Source organism: Triticum dicoccoides, chromosome 5B, assembly GCF_002162155.2.
Source record: "Triticum dicoccoides isolate Atlit2015 ecotype Zavitan chromosome 5B, WEW_v2.0, whole genome shotgun sequence".
In the NCBI taxonomy this organism is placed as follows: Eukaryota; Viridiplantae; Streptophyta; class Magnoliopsida; order Poales; family Poaceae; genus Triticum; species Triticum dicoccoides.
The window spans coordinates 88,313,402-88,338,863 of NC_041389.1; the positions used below are offsets into that span (position 1 = coordinate 88,313,402).

General features: G+C 48.1%; 35 non-coding genes and 7 pseudogenes across 35 annotated transcripts; all 42 read left to right on the forward strand.

Moving 5' to 3' along the window:
• Positions 1-4,496: 4,496 nt before the first annotated feature.
• LOC119313801 lies at positions 4,497-4,615 on the forward strand. The gene has a single exon (XR_005152066.1). It is a non-coding gene; the product is annotated as a 5S ribosomal RNA (ribosomal RNA).
• A 367-nt stretch (positions 4,616-4,982) lies between these two features.
• LOC119313902 lies at positions 4,983-5,100 on the forward strand. The gene has a single exon (XR_005152158.1). It is a non-coding gene; the product is annotated as a 5S ribosomal RNA (ribosomal RNA).
• Positions 5,101-5,466: 366 nt separating this feature from the next.
• LOC119313890 lies at positions 5,467-5,621 on the forward strand (annotated as a pseudogene).
• Positions 5,622-5,987: 366 nt separating this feature from the next.
• On the forward strand, positions 5,988-6,106 carry LOC119313179. The gene has a single exon (XR_005151562.1). It is a non-coding gene; the product is annotated as a 5S ribosomal RNA (ribosomal RNA).
• A 367-nt stretch (positions 6,107-6,473) lies between these two features.
• Positions 6,474-6,592, forward strand: LOC119313116. The gene has a single exon (XR_005151507.1). It is a non-coding gene; the product is annotated as a 5S ribosomal RNA (ribosomal RNA).
• Positions 6,593-7,385: 793 nt separating this feature from the next.
• On the forward strand, positions 7,386-7,504 carry LOC119313599. The gene has a single exon (XR_005151872.1). It is a non-coding gene; the product is annotated as a 5S ribosomal RNA (ribosomal RNA).
• A 367-nt stretch (positions 7,505-7,871) lies between these two features.
• Positions 7,872-7,990, forward strand: LOC119313552. Its single transcript, XR_005151826.1, has one exon. It is a non-coding gene; the product is annotated as a 5S ribosomal RNA (ribosomal RNA).
• A 321-nt stretch (positions 7,991-8,311) lies between these two features.
• LOC119313117 lies at positions 8,312-8,430 on the forward strand. Its single transcript, XR_005151508.1, has one exon. It is a non-coding gene; the product is annotated as a 5S ribosomal RNA (ribosomal RNA).
• A 367-nt stretch (positions 8,431-8,797) lies between these two features.
• LOC119313863 lies at positions 8,798-8,931 on the forward strand (annotated as a pseudogene).
• A 321-nt stretch (positions 8,932-9,252) lies between these two features.
• LOC119313570 lies at positions 9,253-9,371 on the forward strand. Its single transcript, XR_005151844.1, has one exon. It is a non-coding gene; the product is annotated as a 5S ribosomal RNA (ribosomal RNA).
• A 367-nt stretch (positions 9,372-9,738) lies between these two features.
• On the forward strand, positions 9,739-9,872 carry LOC119313720 (annotated as a pseudogene).
• Positions 9,873-10,193: 321 nt separating this feature from the next.
• LOC119313672 lies at positions 10,194-10,312 on the forward strand. Its single transcript, XR_005151942.1, has one exon. It is a non-coding gene; the product is annotated as a 5S ribosomal RNA (ribosomal RNA).
• Positions 10,313-10,678: 366 nt separating this feature from the next.
• Positions 10,679-10,812, forward strand: LOC119313833 (annotated as a pseudogene).
• Positions 10,813-11,133: 321 nt separating this feature from the next.
• LOC119313120 lies at positions 11,134-11,252 on the forward strand. The gene has a single exon (XR_005151510.1). It is a non-coding gene; the product is annotated as a 5S ribosomal RNA (ribosomal RNA).
• Positions 11,253-11,619: 367 nt separating this feature from the next.
• Positions 11,620-11,738, forward strand: LOC119313584. Its single transcript, XR_005151858.1, has one exon. It is a non-coding gene; the product is annotated as a 5S ribosomal RNA (ribosomal RNA).
• A 367-nt stretch (positions 11,739-12,105) lies between these two features.
• LOC119313951 lies at positions 12,106-12,239 on the forward strand (annotated as a pseudogene).
• Positions 12,240-12,560: 321 nt separating this feature from the next.
• LOC119313832 lies at positions 12,561-12,679 on the forward strand. The gene has a single exon (XR_005152096.1). It is a non-coding gene; the product is annotated as a 5S ribosomal RNA (ribosomal RNA).
• A 367-nt stretch (positions 12,680-13,046) lies between these two features.
• LOC119313631 lies at positions 13,047-13,165 on the forward strand. Its single transcript, XR_005151902.1, has one exon. It is a non-coding gene; the product is annotated as a 5S ribosomal RNA (ribosomal RNA).
• Positions 13,166-13,532: 367 nt separating this feature from the next.
• Positions 13,533-13,651, forward strand: LOC119313815. Its single transcript, XR_005152080.1, has one exon. It is a non-coding gene; the product is annotated as a 5S ribosomal RNA (ribosomal RNA).
• A 366-nt stretch (positions 13,652-14,017) lies between these two features.
• On the forward strand, positions 14,018-14,136 carry LOC119313816. The gene has a single exon (XR_005152081.1). It is a non-coding gene; the product is annotated as a 5S ribosomal RNA (ribosomal RNA).
• A 366-nt stretch (positions 14,137-14,502) lies between these two features.
• On the forward strand, positions 14,503-14,636 carry LOC119313965 (annotated as a pseudogene).
• Positions 14,637-14,957: 321 nt separating this feature from the next.
• LOC119313969 lies at positions 14,958-15,065 on the forward strand (annotated as a pseudogene).
• A 368-nt stretch (positions 15,066-15,433) lies between these two features.
• On the forward strand, positions 15,434-15,552 carry LOC119313129. The gene has a single exon (XR_005151518.1). It is a non-coding gene; the product is annotated as a 5S ribosomal RNA (ribosomal RNA).
• An 817-nt stretch (positions 15,553-16,369) lies between these two features.
• LOC119313953 lies at positions 16,370-16,488 on the forward strand. Its single transcript, XR_005152204.1, has one exon. It is a non-coding gene; the product is annotated as a 5S ribosomal RNA (ribosomal RNA).
• A 367-nt stretch (positions 16,489-16,855) lies between these two features.
• On the forward strand, positions 16,856-16,974 carry LOC119313643. Its single transcript, XR_005151914.1, has one exon. It is a non-coding gene; the product is annotated as a 5S ribosomal RNA (ribosomal RNA).
• Positions 16,975-17,284: 310 nt separating this feature from the next.
• Positions 17,285-17,398, forward strand: LOC119313885. Its single transcript, XR_005152143.1, has one exon. It is a non-coding gene; the product is annotated as a 5S ribosomal RNA (ribosomal RNA).
• Positions 17,399-17,719: 321 nt separating this feature from the next.
• Positions 17,720-17,838, forward strand: LOC119313579. Its single transcript, XR_005151853.1, has one exon. It is a non-coding gene; the product is annotated as a 5S ribosomal RNA (ribosomal RNA).
• A 321-nt stretch (positions 17,839-18,159) lies between these two features.
• Positions 18,160-18,278, forward strand: LOC119313613. Its single transcript, XR_005151885.1, has one exon. It is a non-coding gene; the product is annotated as a 5S ribosomal RNA (ribosomal RNA).
• Positions 18,279-18,599: 321 nt separating this feature from the next.
• LOC119313625 lies at positions 18,600-18,718 on the forward strand. The gene has a single exon (XR_005151896.1). It is a non-coding gene; the product is annotated as a 5S ribosomal RNA (ribosomal RNA).
• Positions 18,719-19,082: 364 nt separating this feature from the next.
• LOC119313566 lies at positions 19,083-19,201 on the forward strand. The gene has a single exon (XR_005151839.1). It is a non-coding gene; the product is annotated as a 5S ribosomal RNA (ribosomal RNA).
• A 367-nt stretch (positions 19,202-19,568) lies between these two features.
• On the forward strand, positions 19,569-19,687 carry LOC119313805. Its single transcript, XR_005152070.1, has one exon. It is a non-coding gene; the product is annotated as a 5S ribosomal RNA (ribosomal RNA).
• Positions 19,688-20,054: 367 nt separating this feature from the next.
• Positions 20,055-20,173, forward strand: LOC119313548. The gene has a single exon (XR_005151822.1). It is a non-coding gene; the product is annotated as a 5S ribosomal RNA (ribosomal RNA).
• A 321-nt stretch (positions 20,174-20,494) lies between these two features.
• LOC119313956 lies at positions 20,495-20,613 on the forward strand. Its single transcript, XR_005152207.1, has one exon. It is a non-coding gene; the product is annotated as a 5S ribosomal RNA (ribosomal RNA).
• Positions 20,614-20,980: 367 nt separating this feature from the next.
• LOC119313963 lies at positions 20,981-21,094 on the forward strand. Its single transcript, XR_005152214.1, has one exon. It is a non-coding gene; the product is annotated as a 5S ribosomal RNA (ribosomal RNA).
• A 366-nt stretch (positions 21,095-21,460) lies between these two features.
• LOC119313556 lies at positions 21,461-21,579 on the forward strand. The gene has a single exon (XR_005151830.1). It is a non-coding gene; the product is annotated as a 5S ribosomal RNA (ribosomal RNA).
• A 548-nt stretch (positions 21,580-22,127) lies between these two features.
• LOC119313744 lies at positions 22,128-22,246 on the forward strand. Its single transcript, XR_005152008.1, has one exon. It is a non-coding gene; the product is annotated as a 5S ribosomal RNA (ribosomal RNA).
• Positions 22,247-22,613: 367 nt separating this feature from the next.
• LOC119313746 lies at positions 22,614-22,732 on the forward strand. Its single transcript, XR_005152010.1, has one exon. It is a non-coding gene; the product is annotated as a 5S ribosomal RNA (ribosomal RNA).
• A 367-nt stretch (positions 22,733-23,099) lies between these two features.
• LOC119313881 lies at positions 23,100-23,218 on the forward strand. Its single transcript, XR_005152139.1, has one exon. It is a non-coding gene; the product is annotated as a 5S ribosomal RNA (ribosomal RNA).
• Positions 23,219-23,585: 367 nt separating this feature from the next.
• On the forward strand, positions 23,586-23,704 carry LOC119313603. The gene has a single exon (XR_005151875.1). It is a non-coding gene; the product is annotated as a 5S ribosomal RNA (ribosomal RNA).
• A 366-nt stretch (positions 23,705-24,070) lies between these two features.
• LOC119313562 lies at positions 24,071-24,189 on the forward strand. Its single transcript, XR_005151836.1, has one exon. It is a non-coding gene; the product is annotated as a 5S ribosomal RNA (ribosomal RNA).
• Positions 24,190-24,556: 367 nt separating this feature from the next.
• LOC119313582 lies at positions 24,557-24,675 on the forward strand. Its single transcript, XR_005151856.1, has one exon. It is a non-coding gene; the product is annotated as a 5S ribosomal RNA (ribosomal RNA).
• Positions 24,676-25,042: 367 nt separating this feature from the next.
• Positions 25,043-25,161, forward strand: LOC119313844. Its single transcript, XR_005152106.1, has one exon. It is a non-coding gene; the product is annotated as a 5S ribosomal RNA (ribosomal RNA).
• Positions 25,162-25,462: the final 301 nt, after the last annotated feature.

Consider the following 25,462-nt stretch of genomic DNA (forward strand, 5'->3'; position numbering starts at 1 on the left):
TTTTGTTTAGTGGGGGTGAGTTGTCACAGCCCTAGAATATTGTTTGTAAATAGTTGCATCTTCATCCAGGCATCATATTTAAATTTCTGAAACATGAGTTGAGGATTGTTGGAAGCCTCAAAACCCTAAATAAAAGCAGGGCAAAAGAACCCTGGAAAATGCATTCAATGATTCCAAAATGGCCTTAACTAATGTTGGTTATATTTTGGCCAGGGTTTTACACCAAACCAAAAATAATTAACATTTTTGAGGAATATTTTGAGCATTGAATTTAAATCATATTCTATTTGAATTTGGAATTATATTCATAATATATGATGAATATATTTTCAAATGACCTGAGATATTTTTTGTATTTGTGAAAAAGTCCATTAAGTGACTTAAAATATCCAGGGGAGTTTTGGCACTGTTTTCAAATTGTTTGAATTTGAATTCAGTGGCAACTAAATAAGAAAAACAAAACAGAACAGAAATAAATAGAAAGAGAGAGGAAACCTACCTGGGCCACTTACCCGCAGCCTACCTGGCGCCACCAACCGGCCCAGCCGGCCCAGCCCATCTCCACCCCCTCCCCTGTCGTCTTCCTCCCTCGCCAGAAGGACAGAGGCGAGGCGTGGCGCGCGCCCGAGAGGCCTCGGCCACCTCCTGCTTCCTCCTCGACGCCCGGAGACGCCACGCACCTCCCTGCCACTCTTCCTCACTCTCCCGCGTCCTCATCCCCTCCCTCTGGACCGCTCCCCCTCCTCTGGCTCTCTCTTTCCCTCTCTCCCCTGTGATCCCCGAGCGCAGCCGTCGCCGCCGTTCGCTATGGCCGCAGCCACCAGCCCTCCCTCGCCCCTCTGCCAGTTCCATAAGCTCCGCCGCGTCGTCCTCGACCTCCTCGCTGAGCTACGCAACGCCGGACGCCCTGAAGCCTTGCTAGTGCCGCCGTTTCCGACCTCGGCCGCCGGAGATCCCCCTCGATGCTTCGCTCGCTCCGGTGCCTCCCCGAGCTCGCCGAGGCCACCGCTGCACCCGCTGTGAGCTCCTGTGCTGTTTCCCCCTCTTCCCTGGCCCGATTTCTTCCTCTAACACCGATGCCGTCGCGGCCGAGAGCTTCTCGCCGCCGGCCATGGCGCAGCCGTGGCCATAGCCGCGCATGCCCACGACGGAGTGCTCCACCGTGCTCATAAAGCCCCCAGGAGCCCAACACACCAACCAGCTCCCCCTCCCGCGCACCGAAACGCCAAACCCGCGGGTGCCCGAACTCCGGCCGCCGCGGAAGTGCTCGTCGCCGTCGACTTAGGCCATCCCAACTGTTGTCGCTGCTACCAGTAGATGCGCAAGAATGCCAGCAAGCCGTAGCAACAAACCGCGCTCAAAATGGAGCCCCGTAGCGTTTTTCCGAAACGCTCCACCGTCGTTTTGGTCGCCGCCGGCGTAACTCCGGCGAGGGTGACGTGGCAGATTAATTCGGGCTAATGACGCACTTAGTCAACACCTAGTGACACTGACAGCAGGGCCCCACCCCTGGTCAAACCTCAGTTAGCGCTGGGTTTGACCGGGATTAGCTCCTGTGTCACTGACGTGTGGCCCCCACACGTCAGGTTTGACCTGGGGCGCCCAGTTGACCCTGCTGACGTCACCGTGACGTGGTGCTGACGCCATAATCATTTCTGGATTTAATTTTATTCAGGAAATTCCAGAAAATGCCTAAAACTTCTAAAATTCATAGAAATTCAACCATAACTCCAAATGAGATAAATTATATATGAAAAATTATCAGAAAAATTCAAGGAATCCATCTGTACCACTTTCATGCATGTTAGAACAACTTATAGCTGCTGTTTAGCACAAATCAATTAAATGGCATTTGTATAATCACATATGGAGTTTGAATTTGAATCTTGTATTCAAACCAACTTCATTTAATCTGTTGCTAGTTGCATTAGCTCAAAACACATTCATTTTGCCATGTCATGATCATGCATCATATTGTGCATTGCATTGATTGTGTTCCCTTCTGTGTTGCCGGTATTTGTCCCCTCTCGGTAGACGTGATACCGATGATGTGATCGTTGACACTGATGAAGACTCAATGTTATCTTCAGAAGTGCCAGGCAAGCAAAACCCCCTTGTTCATTCCGATACAATCCTACTCTCTCGCTCCAGCTCTCTTTTACTGCATTAGGACAACACCGATTCATTTGTTACTTGCTGCGGTAGCTGAACCCCTTTATCCTTTGCATGACCTGTCATTGCCACAGTAAATAGATGAAACCCACTAGCATGAGTAGGAGTTGTTTGAGCCCTGATGTGCCTACTCATTCATGCTTGTTTGTCATGCCTGCTACTGCTTAGAGTTGAACCAGGTCTGATTCATTGAGGATGAATCAGAGGTGTGTGAACATGTCCTACTATGTGTGAGCTAAGTGTGTGAACACGATTTGGTAAAAGGTGTCGGTGAGAGGCCATGTAGGAGTACATGGTGGATGTCTCATTGAAGCCGTCCTTAGGAACTGAGTTCTGTGTTTGTGATCCATGATTCAGCTACTACCATGCATTGGGCCCTGAAATATGACCCCGCTCGACTTCTTATTCACCCTAGTCCTCTGTCCAGGAGTTGCAAGTAGTTTCTGGTGTTTGTAGCTTACTGGAGGCCGTGGACAGCGCTGACCGTAGGGGTGGGCTGTGATGCGGTAGGTACGTGGCACGGTGTACCGGATGCCCGTTTGGTATCTCGGGAACCCTGTTCACATCGTTTGGGGCTGTGAGCGAAACTCCGGCCGGATCTCCTCATGGATGGAACCCGAATAGGCGATAAACCTGGACTAGAGACTTGAGTGTTTAGGTAGGTCGTGGTCTACACCCACGTCGGCTTTCGCTTGAAGTCTGCCGAGCACATGTCGTGTGCAGACGCTAAGTGGTGGAAACATGTATGAAGAAGTACACCCCTGCAGGGTTAACATCATCTATTCGAATAGCCGTGTCCACGGTAAAGGACTTCTGGGTTGCTTATATCAGTTCATAGACAAGTGAAAGTGGATACTTTAAAATGCGGAAGATAAGCGTGAGTGCTATGGATGGCGTTCTCGTAGGGAGACGGGAGCGGATCCATAGTGGTGTATTGATATGGTGAATATGTGGACTCGTGTGCGCCACCTCAAAAGAGTCGCTTGCAGTCGTAGTTTAGGATAGCCACCGAGTCAAAGCTGGCTTGCTGTAGTTAAACCCCACCATCCCCTTGTTGAAAATGATGCATATGTAGTTAGTTCTGATGTAAGTCTTGCTGGGTACATTTGTACTCACGTTTGCCTATTTTATGTTTTTGCAGAGAGACTTCAGTCTCACTAGTAGTTCCACGTGGACTTCGACGTTTAGCTTGTTACCTCAGCTACGATCTTGTGCCCTCGGCAGGATCTGATAGATAGTCAGGCTTTTCAGCCTTTTTCATTTATAGATGTCTGTACCCAGACATGATAGCTTCCGCTTGTGCTTTGATTTGTATGCTCTGAATGTTGGGTCATGAGACCCCTGTTTGTAATATCTCGCTCCTCGGAGCCTATTGAATAAATTACTTGAGTCGTAGAGTCATGTTGTGACGCCATGTTGTGTTTGCACATATCGAGCATATTGTGTGTATGTTATTGAAATGCTTGGTATGTGTGGGATCTGACTATCTAGTTGTTTATCTTTAGTAGCCTCTCTTATCGGGAAATGTCTCCTAGTGTTTCCACCGAGCCATGGTAGCTTGCTACTGCTTCGGAACACTTAGGTTGGCCGGCATGTGTCCTTCTTCGTTCCTGTGTCTGTCCCTTCGGGGAAATGTCACGCGATGAATACCGGAGTCCTGTTAGCCCGCTACAGCCCGGTTCACCGGAGGCCTGCTAGCCCAGTGCTACAGCCTGGATTCACTCGCTGATGACCGACACGTTCGATGCTGGGTCATGGATGCCTGTCCCTGTAAGTCTGTGCCACTTTGGGTTTACGACTAGCCATGTCAGCCCCGGGCTCCTTATCATATGGATGCTAGCGACACTGTCATATACGTGTGCCAAAAGGCGCAAACGGTCCCGGGCAAAGGTAAGGCGACACCCGTGGGAATACCGTGCGTGAGGCCGCAAAGTGATATGAGGTGTTACATGCTAGATCGATGTGGCATTGAGTCGGGGTCCTGACAAACATATCGCACGTGCGCGATATATATTAATCCCGTTATATTATGTTTGACGTTTGCGATATGTTTAAGCTCGATGCTCATTGCTCGCGCGTCTTGGGGCGGCTTTGTGGCGCGAAGAGCGCGTTCTGAAAGGGGTGGAAAAAACTCGTGCTGCTGCGGTATGGAGGGAGGGGTGGAAACCGTGGAAAACTCGTCTCCGTGATTGAGCGGGAGAGTAAGTAGTATAGGACATTATCCATTGTTAGGGAACGGTTGTAATGGTAGTGAGAATGTAGAATCGTCTTTGGAGCGGACCTGGGAGTGGCAAGCATAAGGCACGAAGACGGGGAAACATGTTGGATGCGATCATACCAGCACTAAAGCACCGGATCCCATCAGAACTCCGAAGTTAAGCGTGCTTGGGCGAGAGTAGTACTAGGATGGGTGACCTCTTGGGAAGTCCTTGTGTTGCATTCCCTTTTTAATTATTTTTTGCGCCTTGTGAGAAACATATCGCACGTGCGCGATATATATTAATCTCGTTATATTATTTTTGACGTTTGCGATATGTTTAAGCTCGATGCTCATTGCTCGCGCGTCTTGGGGCAGCTTTGTGGCGTGAAGAGCGCGTTCTGAAAGGGGTGGAAAAAACTCGTGTTGCTGCGGTATGGTGGGAGGGGTGGAAACCGTGGAAAACTTGTCTCCGTGATTGAGCGGGAGAGTAAGTATTATAGGACATTATCGATTGTTAGGGAACGGTTGTAATGGTAGTGAGAATGTAGAATCGTCTTTGGAGCGGACCTGGGAGTGGCAAGCATAAGGGACGAAGACGGGGAAACATGTCGGATGCGATCATACCAGCACTAAAGCACCGGATCTCATCAGAACTTCGAAGTTAACGTGCTTGGGCGAGAGTAGTACTAGGAGGGGTGACCTCCTGGGAAGTCCTCGTGTTGCATTCCCTTTTTAATTATTTTTTGCGCCTTGTGACAAACATATCGCACGTGCACGATATATATTAATCCCGTTATATTATTTTTGACGTTTGCGATATGTTTAAGCTCGATGCTCATTGCTCGCGCGTCTTGGGGCGGCTTTGTGGCACGAAGAGCACGTTCTGAAAGGGGTGGAAAAAACTCGTGCTGCTGCGGTATGGAGGAAGGGGTGGAAACCGTGGAAAACTCGTCTCCGTGATTGAGCGGGAGAGTAAGTAGTATAGGACATTATCCATTGTTAGGGAACGGTTGTAATGGTAGTGAGAATGCAGAATCGTCTTTGGAGCGGACCTGGGAGTGGCAAGCATAAGGGACGAAGACGGGGAAACAAGTTGATGCGATCATACCAGCACTAAAGCACCGGATCCCATCAGAACTCCGAAGTTAAGCGTGCTTGGGCGAGAGTAGTACTAGGATGGGTGACCTCCTCTTGGGCGAGAGTAGTACTAGGATGGGTGACCTCCTGGGAAGTCCTCGTGTTGCATTCCCTTTTTAATTATTTTTTGTGCCTTGTGACAAACATATCGCACGTGCGCGATATATATTAATCCCGTTATATTATTTTTGACGTTTGCGATATGTTTAAGCTCGATGCTCATTGCTCGCGCGTCTTGGGGCGGCTTTGTGGCGCGAAGAGCGCGTTCTGACAGGGGTGGAAAAACTCGTGCTGCTGCGGTATGGAGGGAGGGGTGGAAATCGTGGAAAACTCGTCTCCGTGATTGAGCGGGAGAGTAAGTAGTATAGGACATTATCCATTATTAGGAAACGGTTGTAATGGTAGTGACAATGTAGAATCGTCTTTGGAGCGGACCTGGGAGTGGCAAGCATAAGGGACGAAGACGGGGAAACATGTCGGATGCGATCATACCAGCACTAAAGCATCGGATCCCATCAGAACTCCGAAGTTAAGCGTGCTTGGGCGAGAGTAGTACTAGGATGGGTGACCTCCTGGGAAGTCCTCGTGTTGCATTCCCTTTTTAATTATTTTTTGCGCCTTGTGACAAACATATCACATGTGCGCGATATATATTAACCCCATTATATTATTTTTGACGTTTGCGATATGTTTAAGCTCGATGCTCATTGCTCGCGCGTCTTGGGGCGGCTTTGTGGCGCGAAGAGCGCGTTCTGAAAGTGGTGGAAAAAACTCGTGCTGCTGCGGTATGGAGGGAGGGGTGGAAACCGTGGAAAACTCGTCTCCATGATTGAGCGCGAGAGTAAGTAGTATAGGACATTATCCATTGTTAGGGAACGGTTGTAATGGTAGTGAGAATGTAGAATCGTCTTTGGAGCGGACCTGGGAGTGGCAAGCATAAGGGACAAAGACGGGAAAACATGTTGGATGCGATCATACCAGCACTAAAGCACCGGATCCCATCAGAACTCCGAAGTTAAGCGTGCTTGGGCGAGAGTAGTACTAGGACGGGTGACCTCCTGGGAAGTCCTCGTGTTGCATTCCCTTTTTAATTATTTTTTGCGTCTTGTGACAAACATATCGGACGTGCGCGATATATATTAATCCCGTTATATTATTTTTGACGTTTGCGATATGTTTAAGCTCGATGCTCATTGCTCGCGCGTCTTGGGGCGGCTTTGTGGCGCGAAGAGCGCGTTCTGAAAGGGGTGGAAAAAACTCGTGCTGCTGCGGTATGGAGGGAGGGGTGGAAACCGTGGAAAACTCGTCTCCGTGATTGAGCGGGAGCGTAAGTAGTATAGGACATTATCCAATGTTAGGGAACGGTTGTAATGGTAGTGAGAATGTAGAATCATCTTTGGAGCGGACCTGGGAGTGGCAAGCATAAGGGACGAAGACGGGGAAACATGTCGGATGCGATAATACCAGCACTAAAGCACCGGATCCCATCAGATCCTCGTGTTGCATTCCCTTTTTAATTATTTTTTGCGCCTTGTGACAAACATATCGCAGGTGCGTGATATATATTAATCCCGTTATATTATTTTTGACGTTTGCGATATGTTTAAGCTCGATGCTCATTGCTCGCGCGTCTTGGGGCGGCTTTGTGGCGCGAAGAGCGCGTTTTGAAAGGGGTGGAAAAAACTCGTGCTGCTGCGGTATGGAGGGAGGGGTGGAAACCGTGGAAAACTCGTCTCCATGATTGAGCGGGAGAGTAAGTAGTATAGGACATTATCCATTGTTAGGGAACGGTTGTAATGGTAGTGAGAATGTAGAATCGTCTTTGGAGCGGACCTGGGAGTGGCAAGCATAAGGGACGAAGACGGGGAAACATGTCGGATGCGATCATACCAGCACTAAAGCACCGGATCCCATCAGAACTTCGAAGTTAAGCATGCTTGGGCGAGAGTAGTACTAGGATGGGTGACCTCCTGGGAAGTCCTCGTGTTGCATTCCCTTTTTAATTATTTTTTGCACCTTGTGACAAACATATCGCACGTGCGCGATATATATTAATCCCGTTATATTATTTTTGACGATTGCGATATGTTTAAGCTCGATGCTCATTGCTCGCGCGTCTTGGGGCGGCTTTGTGGCGCGAAGAGCGCGTTCTGAAAGGGGTGGAAAAAACTCGTGCTGCTGCGGTATGGAGGGAGGGGTGGAAACCGTGCAAAACTCATCTCCGTGATTGAGCGGGAGAGTAAGTAGTATAGGACATTATCCATTGTTAGGGAACGGTTGTAATGGTAGTGAGAATGTAGAATCGTCTTTGGAGCGGACCTGGGAGTGGCAAGCATAAGGGACAAAGACGGGGAAACATGTTGGATGCGATCATACCAGCACTAAAGCACCGGATCCCATCAGAACTCCGAAGTTAAGCGTGCTTGGGCGAGAGTAGTACTAGGATGGGTGACCTCCTGGGAAGTCCTCGTGTTGCATTCCCTTTTTAATTATTTTTTGCGCCTTGTGACAAACATATCGCACGTACGCGATATATATTAATCCCGTTATATTATTTTTGACGTTTGCGATATGTTTAAGCTCGATGCTCATTGGTCGCGCGTCTTGGGGCGGCTTTGTGGCGCTATGGAAGGAGGGGTGGAAACCGTGGAAAACTCGTCTCCGTGATTGAGCGGGAAAGTAAGTAGTATAGGACATTAACCATTGTTAGGGAACGGTTGTAATGGTAGTGAGAATGTAGAATCGTCTTTGGATCGGACCTGGGAGTGGCAAGCATAAGGGACGAAGACGGGGAAACATGTTGGATGCGATCATACCAGCACTAAAGCACCGGATCCCATCAGAACTCCGAAGTTAAGCGTGCTTGGGCGAGAGTAGTACTAGGATGGGTGACCTCCTGGGAAGTCCTCGTGTTGTATTCCCTTTTTAATTATTTTTTGTGCCTTGTGACAAACATATCGCATGTGCGCGATATATATTAATCCCGTTATATTATTTTTGATGTTTGCGATATGTTTAAGCTCGATGCTCATTGCTCACGCGTCTTGGGGCGACTTTGTGGCGCGAAGAGCGCATTCTGAAAGGGGTGGAAAAAACTCGTGCTGCTGCGGTATGGAGGGAGGGGTGGAAACCGTGGAAAACTCGTCTCTGTGATTGTGCGGGAGAGTAAGTAGTATAGGACATTATCCATTGTTAGGGAACGGTTGTAATGGTAGTGACAATGTAGAATCGTCTTTGGAGCGGACCTGGGAGTGGCAAGCATAAGGGACGAAGACGGGGAAACATGTTGGATGCGATCATACCAGCACTAAAGCACCGGATCCCATCAGAACTCCGAAGTTAAGCGTGCTTGGGTTAAGCGTGCTTGGGCGAGAGTAGTACTAGGATGGGTGACCTCCTGGGAAGTCCTCATGTTGCATTCCCTTTTTAATTATTTTTTGCGCCTTGTGACAAACATATCGCACGTACGCGATATATATTAATCCCGTTATATTATTTTTGACGTTTGCGATATGTTTAAGCTCGATGCTCATTGGTCGCGCGTCTTGGGGCGGCTTTGTGGCGCTATGGAAGTAGGGGTGGAAACCGTGGAAAACTCGTCTCCGTGATTGAGAGGGAGAGTAAATAGTATAGGACATTATCCATTGTTAGGGAACGGTTATAATGGTAGTGAGAATGTAGAATCGTCTTTGGATCGGACCTGGGAGTGGCAAGCATAAGGGACGAAGACGGGGAAACATGTTGGATGCGATCATACCAGCACTAAAGCACCAGATCCCATCAGAACTCCGAAGTTAAGCGTGCTTGGGCGAGAGTAGTACTAGGATGGGTGACCTCCTGGGAAGTCCTCGTGTTGTATTCCCTTTTTAATTATTTTTTGTGCCTTGTGACAAACATATCGCATGTGCGCGATATATATTAATCCCGTTATATTATTTTTGACGTTTGCGATATGTTTAAGCTCGATGCTCATTGCTCGCGTGTCTTGGGGCGGCTTTGTGGTGCGAAGAGCGCGTTCTGAAAGGGGTGAAAAAAACTCGTGCTACTGCGGTATGGAGGGAGGGGTGGAAACCGTGGAAAACTCGTCTCTGTGATTGTGCGGGAGAGTAAGTAGTATAGGACATTATCCATTGTTAGGGAACGGTTGTAATGGTAGTGACAATGTAGAATCGTCTTTGGAGCGGACCTGGGAGTGGCAAGCATATGGGACGAAGACGGGGAAACATGTTGGATGCGATCATACCAGCACTAAAGCACCGGATCCCATCAGAACTCCGAAGTTAAGCGTGCTTGGGTTAAGCGTGCTTGGGCGAGAGTAGTACTAGGATGGGTGACCTCCTGGGAAGTCCTCGTGTTGCATTCCCTTTTTAATTATTTTTTGCGCCTTCTGACAAACATATCGCACGTGCGCGATATATATTAATCCCGTTATATTATTTTTGACGTTTGTGATATGTTTAAGCTCGATGCTCATTGCTCGCGCGTCTTGGGGCGGCTTTGTGGCACTATGGAAGGAGGGGTGGAAACCGTGGAAAACTCGTCTCCGTCATTGAGCGGGAGAGTAAGTAGTATAGGACATTATCCATTGTTAGGGAACGGTTGTAATGGTAGTGAGAATGTAGAATTGTCTTTGGAGCGGACCTGGGAGTGGCAAGCATAAGGGACGAAGACAGGGAAACATGTTGGATGCGATCATACCAGCACTAAAGCACCGGATCCCATCAGAACTCCGAAGTTAAGCGTGCTTGGGCGAGAGTAGTACTAGGATGGGTGACCTCCTGGGAAGTCCTCGTGTTGCATTTCCTTTTTAATTATTTTTTGCGCCTTATGACAAACATATCGCACGTGCGCGATATATATTAATCTTGTTATATTATTTTTGACGTTTGCGATATGTTTAAGCTCGATGCTCATTGCTCGCGCGTCTTGGGGAGACTTTGTGGCGCGAAGAGCGCATTCTGAAAGGGGTGAAAAAACTCGTGCTGCTGCGGTATGGAGGGAGGGGTGGAAACCGTGGAAAACTCGTCTCTGTGATTGTGCGGGAGAGTAAGTAGTATAGGACATTATCCATTGTTAGGGAACGGTTGTAATGGTAGTGACAATGTAGAATCGTCTTTGGAGCGGACCTCGCAGTGGCAAGCATAAGGGACGAAGACGGGGAAACATGTTGGATGCGATCATACCAGCACTAAAGCACCGGATCCCATCAGAACTCCGAAGTTAAGCGTGCTTGGGTTAAGCATGCTTGGGCGAGAGTAGTACTAGGATGGGTGACCTCCTGGGAAGTCCTCGTGTTGCATTCCCTTTTTAATTATTTTTTGCGCCTTGTGACAAACATATCGCACGTACGCGATATATATTAATCCCGTTATATTATTTTTGACGTTTGCGATATGTTTAAGCTCGATGCTCATTGGTTGCGCGTCTTGGGGCGGCTTTGTGGCGCTATGGAAGGAGGGGTGGAAACCGTGGAAAACTCGTCTCCGTGATTGAGCGGGAGAGTAAGTAGTATAGGACATTATCCATTGTTAGGGAACGGTTGTAATGGTAGTGAGAATGTAGAATCGTCTTTGGATCGGACCTGGGAGTGGCAAGCATAAGGGACGAAGACGGGGAAACATGTTGGATGCGATCATACCAGCACTAAAGCACCGGATCCCATCAGAACTCCGAAGTTAAGCGTGCTTGGGCGAGAGTAGTACTAGGATGGGTGACCTCCTGGGAAGTCCTCGTGTTGTATTCCCTTTTTAATTATTTTTTGCGCCTTGTGACAAACATATCGCATGTGCGCGATATATATTAATCCTGTTATATTATTTTTGACGTTTGCGATATGTTTAAGCTCGATGCTCATTGCTCGCGTGTCTTGGGGCGGCTTTGTGGCGCGAAGAGCGCGTTTTGAAAGGGGTGAAAAAAACTCGTGCTACTGCGGTATGGAGGGAGGGGTGGAAACCGTGGAAAACTCGTCTCCGTGATTGAGCGGGAGAGTAAGTAGTATAGGACATTATCCATTGTTAAGGAACGGTTGTAATGGTAGTGAGAATGTAGAATTGTCTTTGGAGCAGACCTGGGAGTGGCAAGCATAAGGGACGAAGACGGGGAAACATGTTGGATGCGATCATACCAGCACTAAAGCACCGGATCCCATCAGAACTCCGAAGTTAAGCTTGCTTGGGCGAGAGTAGTACTAGGATGGGTGACCTCCTGGGAAGTCCTCGTGTTGCATTTCCTTTTTAATTATTTTTTGCGCCTTATGACAAACATATCGCACGTGCGCGATATATATTAATCTTGTTATATTATTTTTGATGTTTGCGATATGTTTAAGCTCGATGCTCATTGCTTGCGCGTCTTGGGGCGACTTTGTGGCGCGAAGAGCGCATTCTGAAAGGGGTGGAAAAAACTCGTGCTGCTGCGGTATGGAGGGAGGGGTGGAAACCGTGGAAAACTCGTCTCTGTGATTGTGCGGGAGAGTAAGTAGTATAGGACATTATCCATTGTTAGGGAACGGGTGTAATGGTAGTTAGAATGTAGAATCGTCTTTGGAGCGGACCTAGGAGTGGCAAGCATAAGGGACGAAGACGGGGAAACATGTTGGATGCGATCATACCAGCACTAAAGCACCGTATCCCATCAGAACTCCGAAGTTAAGCGTGCTTGGGTTAAGCGTGCTTGGGCGAGAGTAGTAATAGGATGGGTGACCTCCTGGGAAGTCCTCGTGTTGCATTCCCTTTTTAATTATTTTTTGCGCCTTGTGACAAACATATCGCACGTACGCGATATAAATTAATCCCGTTATATTATTTTTGACGTTTGCGATATGTTTAAGCTCGATGCTCATTGGTCGCGCGTCTTGGGGCGGCTTTGTGGCGCTATGGAAGGAGGGGTGGAAACCGTGGAAAACTCGTCTCCGTGATTGAGCGGGAGAGTAAGTAGTATAGGACATTATCCATTGTTAGGGAACGGTTGTAATGGTAGTGAGAATGTAGAATCGTCTTTGGAGCAGACCTGGGAGTGGCAAGCATAAGGGACGAAGACGGGGAAACATATCGGATGCGATCATACCAACACTAAAGCACCGGATCCCATCAGAACTCCGAAGTTAAGCGTGCTTGGGCGAGAGTAGTGCTAGGAGGGGTGACCACCTGGGAAGTCCTCGTGTTGCATTCCCTTTTTAATTATTTTTTGCACCTTGTGACAAACATATCGCACGTGCGCGATATATATTAATCCCGTTATATTATTTTTGACGTTTGCGATATGTTTAAGCTCGATGCTCATTGCTCGCGCGTCTTGGGGCGGCTTTGTGGCGCGAAGAGCGCGTTCTGAAAGGGGTGGAAAAAACTCGTGCTGCTGCGGTATGGAGGGAGGGGTGGAAACCGTGGAAAACTCATCTCCGTCATTGAGCGGGAGAGTAAGTAGTATAGGACATTATCCATTGTTGGGGAACGGTTGTAATGGTAGTGAGAATGTAGAATCGTCTTTGGATCGGACCTGGGAGTGGCATGCATAGGGGACGAAGACGGGGAAACATGTCGGATGCGATCATACCAGCACTAAAGCACCGGATCCCATCAGAACTTCGAAGTTAAGCGTGCTTGGGCGAGAGTAGTACTAGGATGGGTGACCTCCTGGGAAGTCCTTGTTTTGCATTCCCTTTTTAATTATTTTTTGCGCCTTGTGACAAACATATCGCACGTGCGCGATATATACTAATCCCGTTATATTATTTTTGACGTTTGCGATATGTTTAAGCTCGATGCTCATTGCTCGCGTGTCTTGGGGCGGCTTTGTGGCGCGAAGAGCGCGTTCTGAAAGGGGTGGAAAAAACTCGTGCTACTGCGGTATGGAGGGAGGGGTGGAAACCGTGGAAAACTCGTCGCCGTGATTGAGCGGGAGAGTAAGTAGTATAGGACATTATCCATTGTTAGGGAACGGTTGTAATGGTAGTGAGAATGTAGAATTGTCTTTGGAGTGGACCTGGGAGTGGCAAGCATAAGGGACGAAGACGGGAAAACATGTCGGATGCGATCATACCAGCACTAAAGCACCGGATCTCATCAGAACTCTAAAGTTAAGCGTGCTTGGGCGAGAGTAGTACTAGGATGGGTGACCTCCTGGGATGTCCTCGTGTTGCATTCCCTTTTTAATTATTTTTTGCGCCTTGTGACAAACATATCGCACGTGCGCGATATATATTAATCCTGTTATATTATTTTTGACGTTTGCGATATGTTTAAGCTCGATGCTCATTGCTCGCGCGTCTTGGGCGACTTTGTGGCGCGAAGAGCGCGTTCTGAAAGGGGTGGAAAAAACTCGTGCTGCTGCGGTATGGAGGGAGGGGTGGAAACCGTGGAAAACTCGTCGCCGTGATTGAGCGGGAGAGTAAGTAGTATAGGACATTATCCATTGTTAGGGAACGGTTGTAATGGTAGTGAGAATGTAGAATTGTCTTTGGAGTGGACCTGGGAGTGGCAAGCATAAGGGACGAAGACGGGAAAACATGTCGGATGCGATCATACCAGCACTAAAGCACCGGATCTCATCAGAACTCTAAAGTTAAGCGTGCTTGGGCGAGAGTAGTACTAGGATGGGTGACCTCCTGGGATGTCCTCGTGTTGCATTCCCTTTTTAATTATTTTTTGCGCCTTGTGACAAACATATCGCACGTGCGCGATATATATTAATCCTGTTATATTATTTTTGACGTTTGCGATATGTTTAAGCTCGATGCTCATTGCTCGCGCGTCTTGGGCGACTTTGTGGCGCGAAGAGCGCGTTCTGAAAGGGGTGGAAAAAACTCGTGCTGCTGCGGTATGGAGGGAGGGGTGGAAACCGTGGAAAACTCGTCTCCGTGATTGTGCGGGAGAGTATGTAGTATAGGACATTATCCATTGTTAGGGAACGGTTGTAATGGTAGTGAGAATGTAGAATCGTCTTTGGAGCGGACCTGGGAGTGGCAAGCATAAGGGACGAAGACGGGGAAACATGTTGGATGCGATCATACCAGCACTAAAGCACCGGATCCCATCACAACTCCGAAGTTAAGCGTGCTTGGGTTAAGCGTGCTTGGGCGAGAGTAGTACTAGGATGGGTGACCTCCTGGGAAGTCCTCGTGGTTCATTCCCTTTTTAATTATTTTTTGCGCCTTGTGACAAACATATCGCACGTGCGCGATATATATTAATCCCGTTATTTTATTTTTGACGTTTGCGATATGTTTAAGCTCGATGCTCATTGGTCGCGCGTCTTGGGGCGGCTTTGTGGCGCTATGGAAGGAGGGGTGGAAACCGTGGAAAACTCGTCTCCGTGATTGAGCGGGAGAGTAAGTAGTATAGGACATTATCCATTGTTAGGGAACGGTTGTAATGGTAGTGAGAATGTAGAATCGTCTTTGGAGCGGACCTGGGAGTGGCAAGCATAAGGGATGAAGACGGGGAAACATGTCGGATGCGATCATACCAGCACTAAAGCACCGGATCCCATCAGAACTTCGAAGTTAAGCGTGCTTGGGCGAGAGTAGTACTAGGATGGGTGAATCCTCGTGTTGCATTCCCTTTTTAATTATTTTTTGCGCCTTGTGACAAACATATCGCACGTGCGCGATATATATTAATCCCGTTATATTATTTTTGCCGTTTGCGATATGTTTAAGCTCGATGCTCATTGCTCGCGCGTCTTGGGGCGGCTTTGTGGTGCGAAGAGCGTGTTCTGAAAGGGGTGGAAAAAAACTCGTGTTGCTGCGGTATGGAGGGAGGGGTGGAAACCGTGGAAAACTCGTCTCCGTGATTGAGCGGGAGAGTAAGTAGTATAGGACATTATCCATTGTTAGGGAACGGTTGTAATGGTAGTGAGAATGTAGAATCGTCTTTGGAGCGGACCTGGGAGTGGCAAGCATAAGGGACGAAGACGGGGAAACATGTCGGATGCGATCATACCAGCACTAAAGCACCGGATCCCATCAGAACTCCGAAGTTAACCGTGCTTGGGCGAGAGTAGTACTAGGATGGGTGACCTCCTGGGAAGTCCTCGTGTTGCATTCCCTTTTTAATTATTTTTTGCGCCTTGTGACAAACATATCGCACGTGCGCGATATATATTAATCCCGTTATATTATTTTTGACGTTTGCGATATGTTTAAGCTCGATGCTCATTGGTGGCGCTTCTTGGGCCAGCTTTGTGGCGCGAAGAGCGCGTTCTTAAAGGGGTGGAAAAAACTCGTGCTGCTGTGGTATGGAGGGAGGGGTGGAAACGGTGGAAAACTCGTCTCCGTGATTGAGCGGGAGAGTAAGTAGTATAGGACATTATCCATTGTTAGGGAATGATTGTAATGGTAGTGAGAATGTAGAATCGTCTTTGGAGCGGACCTGGGAGTGACAGGCATAAGGGACGAAGACGGGGAAACATGTCAAATGCGGTCATACCAGCACTAAAGCACCGGATCCCATCAGAACTCCGAAGTGACCTCCTGGGAAGTCCCCGTGTTGCATTCCTTTTTTAATTATTTTTTGCGCCTTGTGACAAACATATCGCACGTCCGTGATATATATTAATCCCGTTATATTATTTTTGACGTTTGCGATATGTTTAAGCTCGATGGTCATTGCTCGCGCGTCTTGGGGCGGCTTTGTGGTGCGAAGAGTGTGTTCTGAAAGGGGTGGAAAAAACTCGTGGTGCTGCGGTATGGAGGGAGGGGTGGAAACCGTGGAAAACTCGTCTCCGTGATTGAGCGGGAGAGTAAGTAGTATAGGACATTATCCATTGATAGGGAACGGTTGTAATGGTAGTGAGAATGTAGAATCTTCTTTGGAGAGGACCTGGGAGTGGCAAGCATAAGGGACGAAGACGGGGAAACATGTCGGATGCGATCATACCAGCACTAAAGCATCGGATCCCATCAGAACTTGGAAGTTAAGCGTGCTTGGGCGAGAGTAGTACTAGGATTGGTGGCCTCGTGGGAAGTCCTCGTGTTGCATTCCTTTTTTCATTATTTTTTGCGCCTTGTGACAAACATATCGCACGTGCGCGATATATATTAATCCCGTTATATTATTTTTGACGCTTGCGATATGTTTAAGCTCGATGCTCATTGCTCGCGCGTCTTGGGGCGGCTTTGTGGCGCGAAGAGCGCGTTCTGAAAGGGGTGGAAAAAACTTGTGCTGCTCCGGTATGGAGGGAGGGGTGGAAACCGTGGAAAACTCGTCTCCGTGATTGTGCGGGAGAGTAAGTAGTATAGGACATTATCCATTGTTAGGGAACGGTTGTAATGGTAGTGAGAATGTAGAATCGTCTTTGGAGCGGACCTGGGAGTGGCAAGCATAAGGGACGAAGACGGGGAAACATGTTGGATGCGATCATACCAGCACTAAAGCACCGGATCTCATCAGAACTCCAAAGTTAATCGTGCTTGGGCGAGAGTAGTACTAGGATGGGTGACCTCCTGGGAAGTCCTCGTGTTGCATTCCCTTTTTAATTATTTTTTGCGCCTTGTGACAAACATATCGCACGTGCGCGATATATATTAATCCCGTTGACGTTTGCGATATGTTTAAGCTCGATGCTCATTGGTCGCGCGTCTTGGGGCGGCTTTGTGGTGCTATGGAAGGAGGGGTGGAAACCGTGGAAAACTCGTCTCCGTGATTGAGTGGGAGAGTAAGTAGTATAGGACATTATCCATTGTTAGGGAACGGTTGTAATGGTAGTGAGAATGTAGAATCGTCTTTGGAGCGGACCTGGGAGTGGCAAGCATAAGGGACGAAGACGGGGAAACATGTCGGATGCGATCATACCAGCACTAAAGCACCGGATCCCATCAGAACTCCGAAGTTAAGCGTGCTTGGGCGAGAGTACTGATGGGTGACCTCCTGGGAAGTCCTCGTGTTGCATTCCCTTTTTAATTATTTTTTGCGCCTTGTGACAAACATATGGCACGTGCGCGATATATATTAATCCCGTTATATTATTTTTGACGTTTGCGATATGTTTAAGCTCGATGCTCATTGGTTGCGCGTGTTGGGGCGGCTTTGCGGCGATATGGAAGGAGGGGTGGAAACCGTGGAAAACTCGTCTCCGTGATTGAGCGGGAGAGTAAGTAGTATAGGACATTATCCATTGTTAGGGAACGGTTGTAATGGTAGTGAGAATGTAGAATCGTCTTTGGAGCGGACCTGGGAGTGGCAAGCATAAGGGACGAAGACGGGGAAACATGTTGGATGCGATCATACCAGCACTAAAGCACCGGATCCCATCAGAACTCCGAAGTTAAGCGTGCTTAGGCGAGAGTAGTACTAGGATGGGTGACCTCCTGGGAAGTCCTCGTGTTGCATTTCCTTTTTAATTATTTTTTGCGCCTTGTGACAAACATATCGCACGTGCGTGATATATATTAATCCCGTTATATTATTTTTGATATTTGCGATATGTTTAAGCTCGATGCTCATTGGTCGCGCGTCTTGGGGCGGCTTTGTGGCGCTATGGAAGGAGGGGTGGAAACCGTGGAAAACTGGTCTCCGTGATTGAGCGGGAGAGTAAGTAGTATAGGACATTATCCATTGTTAGGGAACGGTTGTAATGGTAGTGAGAATGTAGAATCGTCTTTGGAGCGGACCTGGGAGTGGCAAGCATAAGGGACGAAGACGGGGAAACCTGTCGGATGCGATCATACCAGCACTAAAGCACCGGATCCCATCAGAACTCCGAAGTTAAGCGTGCTTAGGCGAGAGTAGTACTAGGATGGGTGACCTCCTGGGAAGTCCTCGTGTTGCAATCCCTTTTTAATTAATTTTTGCGCCTTGTGACAAACATATCGCACGTGCGCGATATATATTAATCCCGTTATATTATTTTTGACGTTTGCGATATGTTTAAGCTCGATGCTCATTGGTCGTGCGTCTTGGGGCGGCTTTGTGGCGCTATGGAAGGAGGGGTGGAAACCGTGGAAAACTCATCTCCGTGATTGAGCGGGAGAGTAAGTAGTATAGGACATTATCCATTGTTAGGAAACGGTTGTAATGGTAGTGAGAATGTAGAATCGTCTTTGGAGCGGACCTGGGAATGGCAAGCATAAGGGACGAAGACGGGGAAACATGTCGGATGCGATCATACCAGCACTAAAGCACCGGATCCCATCAGAACTTCGAAGTTAAGCGTGCTTGGGCGAGAGTAGTACTAGGATGGGTGACCTCCAGGGAAGTCCTCGTGTTGCATTTCCTTTTTAATTATTTTTTGTGCCTTGTGACAAACATATCGCACGTGCGCGATATATATTAATCCCGTTATATTATTTTTGGTTTGCGATATGTTTAAGCTCGATGCTCATTGCTCGCGCGTCTTGGGCCGGCTTTGTGGCGCGAAGAGCGCGTGCTTAAAGGGGTGGAAAAACTCGTGTTGCTGCGGTATGGAGGGAGGGGTGGAAACGGTGGAAAACTCGTCTCCGTGATTGAGCGGGAGAGTAAGTAGTATAGGACATTATCCATTGTTAGGGAACGGTTGTAATGGTAGTGAGAATGTAGAATCGTCTTTGGAGCGGACCTGGGAGTGGCAAGCATAAGGGACAAAGACGGGGAAACATGTCGGATGCGATCATACCAGCACTAAAGCACCGTATCCCATCAGAACTCCGAAGTTAAGCGTGCTTGGGCGAGAGTAGTACTAGGATGGGTGACCTCCTGGGAAGTTCTCGTGTTGCATTCCCTTTTTAATTATTTTTTGCGCCTTGCGACAAACATATCGCACGTGCGCTATATATATTAATCCCGTTATATTATTTTTGACGTTTGCGATATGTTTAAGCTCGATGCTCATTGCTCGCGCGTCTTGGGGCGGCTTTGTGGCGCGAAGAGCACGTTCTTAAAGGGGTGGCAAAAACTCGTGCTGCTGCGGTATGGAGGGAGGGGTGGAAACCGTGGAAAACTCGTCTCCGTGATTGAGAGGGAGAGTAAGTAGTATAGGACATTATCCATTGTTAGGGAACGGTTGTAATGGTAGTGAGAATGTAGAATCGTCTTTGGAGCGGACCTGGGAGTGGCAAGCATAAGGGACGAAGACGGGGAAACATGTTGGATGCGATCATACCAACACTAAAGCACCGGATCCCATCAGAACTCCGAAGTTAAGCGTGCTTGGGCGAGAGTAGTGGTAGGATGGGTGACCTCCTGGGAAGTCCTCGTGTTGCATTCCCTTTTTAATTATTTTTTGCGCCTTGTGACAAACATATCGCACGTGCGCGATATATATTAATCCCGTTATATTATTTTTGACGTTTGTGATATGTTTAAGCACGATGCTCATTGCTCGCGCGTCTTGGGGCGGCTTTGTGGCGGGAAGAGCGCGTTCTGAAAGGGGTGGAAAAAAGTCGTGATACTGCGGTATGGAGGGACGGGTGGAAACCGTGGAAAATTCGTCTCCGTGATTGAGCAGGAGAGTAAGTAGTATAGGACATTATCCATTGTTAGGGAACGGTTGTAATGGTAGTGAGAATGTAGAATCGTCTTTGGAGCGGACTTGGGAGTGGCAAGCATAAGGGACGAAGACGGGGAAACATGTCGGATGCGATCATACCAGCACTAAAGCACCGGATCCCATCAGAACTCCGAAGTTAAGCGTGCTTGGGCGAGAGTAGTACTAGGATGGCTGACCTCCTGGGAAGTCCTTGTGTTGCATTCCCTTTTTAATTATTTTTTGCGCCTTGTGACAAACATATCGCACGTGCGCGATATATATTAATCCCGTTATATTATTTTTGACGTTTGTGATATGTTTAAGCTCGATGGTCATTGCTCGCGCGTCTTGGGGCGGCTTTGTGGCGCTATGGAAGGAGGGGTGGAAACCGTGGAAAACTCGTCTCCGTGATTGAGCGGGAGAGTAAGTAGTATAGGACATTATCCATTGTTAGGGAACGGTTGTAATGGTAGTGAGAATGTAGAATCGTCTTTGGAGCGGACCTGGGAGTGGCAAGCATAAGGGACGAAGACGGGGAAACATGTCGGACGCGATCATACCAGCACTAAAGCACCGGATTCGATCAGAACTCCGAAGTTAAGCGTGCTTGGGCGAGAGTATTACTAGGATGGGTGACCTCCAGGGAAGTCCTCGTGTTACATTCCCTTTTTAATTATTTTTTGTGCCTTGTGACAAACATATCGCACGTGCGCGATATATATTAATCCCGTTATATTATTTTTGATGTTTGCGATATGTTAAATCTCGATGCTCATTGCTCGCGCGTCTTGGGGTGGCTTTGTGGTGCGAAGAGCGCGTTCTGAAACGGGTGGAAAAAACTCGTGTTGCTGCGGTATGGAGGAAGGGGTGGAAACCGTGGAAAAGTCGTCTCCGTGATTGAGCGGGAGAGTAAGTAGTATAGGACATTATCCATTGTTAGGGAACGGTTGTAATGGTAGTGACAATGTAGAATCGTCTTTGGAGCGGACCTGGGAGTGGCAATCATAAGGGACGAAGACGGGGAAACATGTCGGATGCGATCATACCAGCACTAAAGCACCGGATCCCATCAGAACTCCGAAGTTAAGCGTGCTTGGGCGAGAGTAGTACTAGGATGGGTGACCTCCTGTCCTCGTGTTGCATTCCCTTTTTAATCATTTTTTGCGCCTTCTGACAAACATATCACACGTGCGCGATATATATTAATCCCGTTATATTATTTTTGACATTTGCGATATGTTTAAGCTCGATGCTCATTTCTCGCGCGTCTTGGGCCGGCTTTGTGGCGCGAAGAGCGCGTTCTTAAAGGGGTGGAAAAACTCGTGTTGCTGCGGTATGGAGAGAGGGGTGGAAACGGTGGAAAACTCGTCTCCGTGATTGAGCGGGAGAGTAAGTAGTATAGGACATTATCCATTGTTAGGGAACGGTTGTAATGGTAGCAAGAATGTAGAATCGTCTTTGGAGCGGACCTGGGAGTGGCAAGCATAAGGGACGAAGACGGGGAAACATGTTGGATGTGATCATACCAGCACTAAAGCACCGGATCCCATCAGAACTTCGAAGTTAAGCGTGCTTGGGCGAGAGTAGTACTAGGATGGGTGACCTCTTGGGAAGTCCTCGTGTTGCATTCCCTTTTTAATTATTTTTTGCGCCTTGTGACAAACATATCGCACGTGTGCGATATATATTAATCCCGTTATATTATTTTTGACGTTTGCGATATGTTTAAGCTCGATGCTCATTGCTCGCGCGTCTTGGGCGAGAGTAGTACTAGGATGGGTGACCTCTTGGGAAGTCCTCGTGTTGCATTCCCTTTTTAATTATTTTTTGCGCCTTGTGACAAACATATCGCACGTGTGCGATATATATTAATCCCGTTATATTATTTTTGACGTTTGCGATATGTTTAAGCTCGATGCTCATTGCTCGCGCGTCTTGGGGCGGCTTTGTGGTGCGAAGAGCGCGTTCTGAAAGGGGTGGAAAAAACTCGTGTTGCTGCGGTATGGAGGGAGGGGTGGAAACCGTGGAACACTCGTCTCCGTGATTGAGCGGGAGAGTAAGTAGTATAGGACATTATCCATTGTTAGGCAACGGTTGTAATGGTAGTGAGAGTGTAGAATCGTCTTTGGAGCGGACCTGAGAGTGGCAAGCATAAGGGAAAATGACGGGGAAACATGTTGGATGCGATCATACCAACACTAAAGCACCGTATCCCATCAGAACTCCGAAGTTAAGCGTGCTTGGGCGAGAGTAGTACTAGGATGGGTGACCTCCTGGGAAGTTCTCGTGTTGCATTCCCTTTTTAATTATTTTTTGCGCCTTGCGACAAACATATCGCATGTGCGCGATATATATTAATCCCGTTATATTATTTTTGACGTTTGCGATATGTTTAAGCTCGATGCTCATTGCTCGCGCGTCTTGGGGCGGCTTTGTGGTGCGAAGAGCGCGTTCTGAAAGGGGTGGAAAAAACTCGTGTTGCTGCGGTATGGAGGGAGGGGTGGAAACCGTGGAAAACTCGTCTCCGTGATTGAGCGGGAGAGTAAGTAGTATAGGACATTATCCATTGTTAGGCAACGGTTGTAATGGTAGTGAGAGTGTAGAATCGTCTTTGGAGCGGACCTGAGAGTGGCAAGCATAAGGGAAAATGACAGGGAAACATGTTGGATGCGATCATACCAACACTAAAGCACCGTATCCCATCAGAACTCCGAAGTTAAGCGTGCTTGGGCGAGAGTAGTACTAGGATGGGTGACCTCCTGGGAAGTTCTCGTGTTGCATTCCCTTTTTAATTATTTTTTGCGCCTTGCGACAAACATATCGCACGTGCGCGATATATATTAATCCCGTTATATTATTTTTGACGTTTGCGATATGTTTAAGCTCGATGCTCATTGCTCGCGCGTCTTGGGGCGGCTTTGTGGCGCGAAGAGCGCGTTCTTAAAGGGGTGGAAAAAACTCGTGCTGCTGCGGTATGGAGGGAGGGGTGGAAATCGTGGAAAACTCGTCTCCGTGATTGAGCGGGAGAGTAAGTAGTATTGGACATTATCCATTGTTAGGGAACGGTTGTAATGGTAGTGAGAATGTAGAATCGTCTTTGGAGCGGACCTGGGAGTGGCAAGCATAAGGGACGAAGACGGGGAAACATGTTGGATGCGATCATACCAGCACTAGAGCACCGGATCCCATCAAAACTCCGAAGTTAAGCGTGCTTGGGCGAGAGTAGTAGTAGGATGGGTGACCTCCTGGGAAGTCCTCATGTTGCATTCCCTTTTTAATTATTTTTTGCGCCTTGTGACAAACATATCGCACGTGCGCGATATATATTAATCCCGTTATATTATTTTTGACGTTTGCGATATGTTTAAGCTCGATGCTCATTGCTCGCGAGTCTTGGGGCGGCTTTGTGGCGCGAACAGCGCGTTCTGAAAGGGGTGGAAAAAAGTCGTGCTGCTGCGGTATGGAGGGAGGGGTGGAAACCGTGGAAAATTCGTCTCCGTGATTGAGCAGGAGAGTAAGTAGTATAGGACATTATCCATTGTTAGGGAACGGTTGTAATGGTAGTGAGAATGTAGAATCGTCTTTGGAGCAGACCTGGGAGTGACAAGCATAAGGGACGAATACGGGGAAACATGTTGGACGCGATCATACCAGCACTAAAGCACCGGATTCCATCAGAACTCCGAAGTTAAGCGTGCTTGGGCGAGAGTAGTACTAGGATGGGTGACCTCTTGGGAAGTCCTCGTGTTGCATTCCCTTTTTAATTATTTTTTGCGCCTTGTGACAAACATATCGCACGTGCGCGATATATATTAATCCCGTTATATTATTTTTGACGTTTGCGATATGTTTAAGCTCGATGCTCATTGCTCGCGCGTCTTGGGGCGGCTTTGTGGTGCGAAGAGCGTGTTCTGAAAGGGGTGGAAAAACTCGTGTTGCTGCGGTATGGAGGGAGGGGTGGAAACCGAGGAAAACTCGTCTCCGTGATTGAGCGGGAGAGTAAGTAGTATAGGACATTATCCATTGTTAGGGAACGGTTGTAATGGTAGTGAGAATGTAGAATCGTCTTTGGAGCGGACCTGGGAGTGGCAAGCATAAGGGACGAAGACGGGGAAACATGTCGGATGCGATCATACCAGCACTAAAGCACCGGATCCCATCAAAACTCCGAAGTTAAGCGTGCTTGGGCGAGAGTAGTACTATGATGGGTGACCTCCTGGGAAGTCCTCGTGTTGCATTCCCTTTTTAATTATTTTTTGCGCCTTGTGACAAACATATCGCACGTGCGCGATATATATTAATCCCGTTATATTATTTTTGACGTTTGCGATATGTTTAAGCTCGATGCTCATTCCTCGCGCGTCTTGGGGCGGCTTTGTGGCGCGAAGAGCGCGTTCTGAAAAGGGTGGAAAAAACTCGTGTTGCTGCGGTATGGAGGGAGGGGTGGAAACCGTGGATAACTCGTCTCCGTGATTGAGCGGGAGAGTAAGTAGTATAGGACATTATCCATTGTTAGGGAACGGTTGTAATGGTAGTGAGAATGTAGAATCATCTTTGGAGCGGACCTGGTACTGGCAAGCATAAGGGACGAAGACGGGGAAACACGTCGGATGCGATCATACAAGCACTAAAGCACCGGATCCCATCAGAACTCCGAAGTTAAGCGTGCTTGGGCGAGAGTAGTACTATGATGGGTGACCTCCTGGGAAGTCCTCGTGTTGCATTCCCTTTTTAATTATTTTTTGCGCCTTGTGACAAACATATCGCACATGCGCGATATATATTAATCCCGTTATATTATTTTTGACGTTTGCGATATGTTTAAGCTCGATGCTCATTGCTCGCGCGTCTTGGGGCGGCTTTGTGGCGCGAAGAGCGCGTTCTGAAAGGGGTGGAAAAAACTCGTGTTGCTGCGGTATGGAGGGAGGGGTGGAAACCGTGGAAAACTCGTCTCTGTGATTGAGCAGAAGAGTAAGTAGTATAGGACATTATCCATTGTTAGGGAACGGTTGTAATGGTAGTGAGAATGTAGAATTGTCTTTGGAGCGGACCTGGGAGTGGCCAGCATAAGGGACGAAGACGGGGCAACACGTCGGATTCGATCATACAAGCACTAAAGCACTGGATCCCATCAGAACTCCGAAGTTAAGCGTGCTTGGGCGAGAGTAGTACTAGGATGGGTGACCTCCTGGGAAGTCCTCGTGTTGCATTCCCTTTTTAATTATTTTTTGCGCCTTGTGACAAACATATCGCACGTGCGCGATATATATTAATCCCGTTAAATTCTTTTTGACGTTTGCGATATGTTTAAGCTCGATGCTCATTGCTCGCGCGTCTTGGGGCAGCTTTGTGGCGCGAAGAGCGCATTCTGAAAGGGGTGGAAAAAACTCGTGTTGCTGCGGTATGGAGGGAGGGGTGGAAACCGTGGAAAACTCGTCTCCGTGATTGAGCGGGAGAGTAAGTAGTATAGGACATTATCCATTGTTAGGGAACGGTTGTAATGGTAGTGAGAAT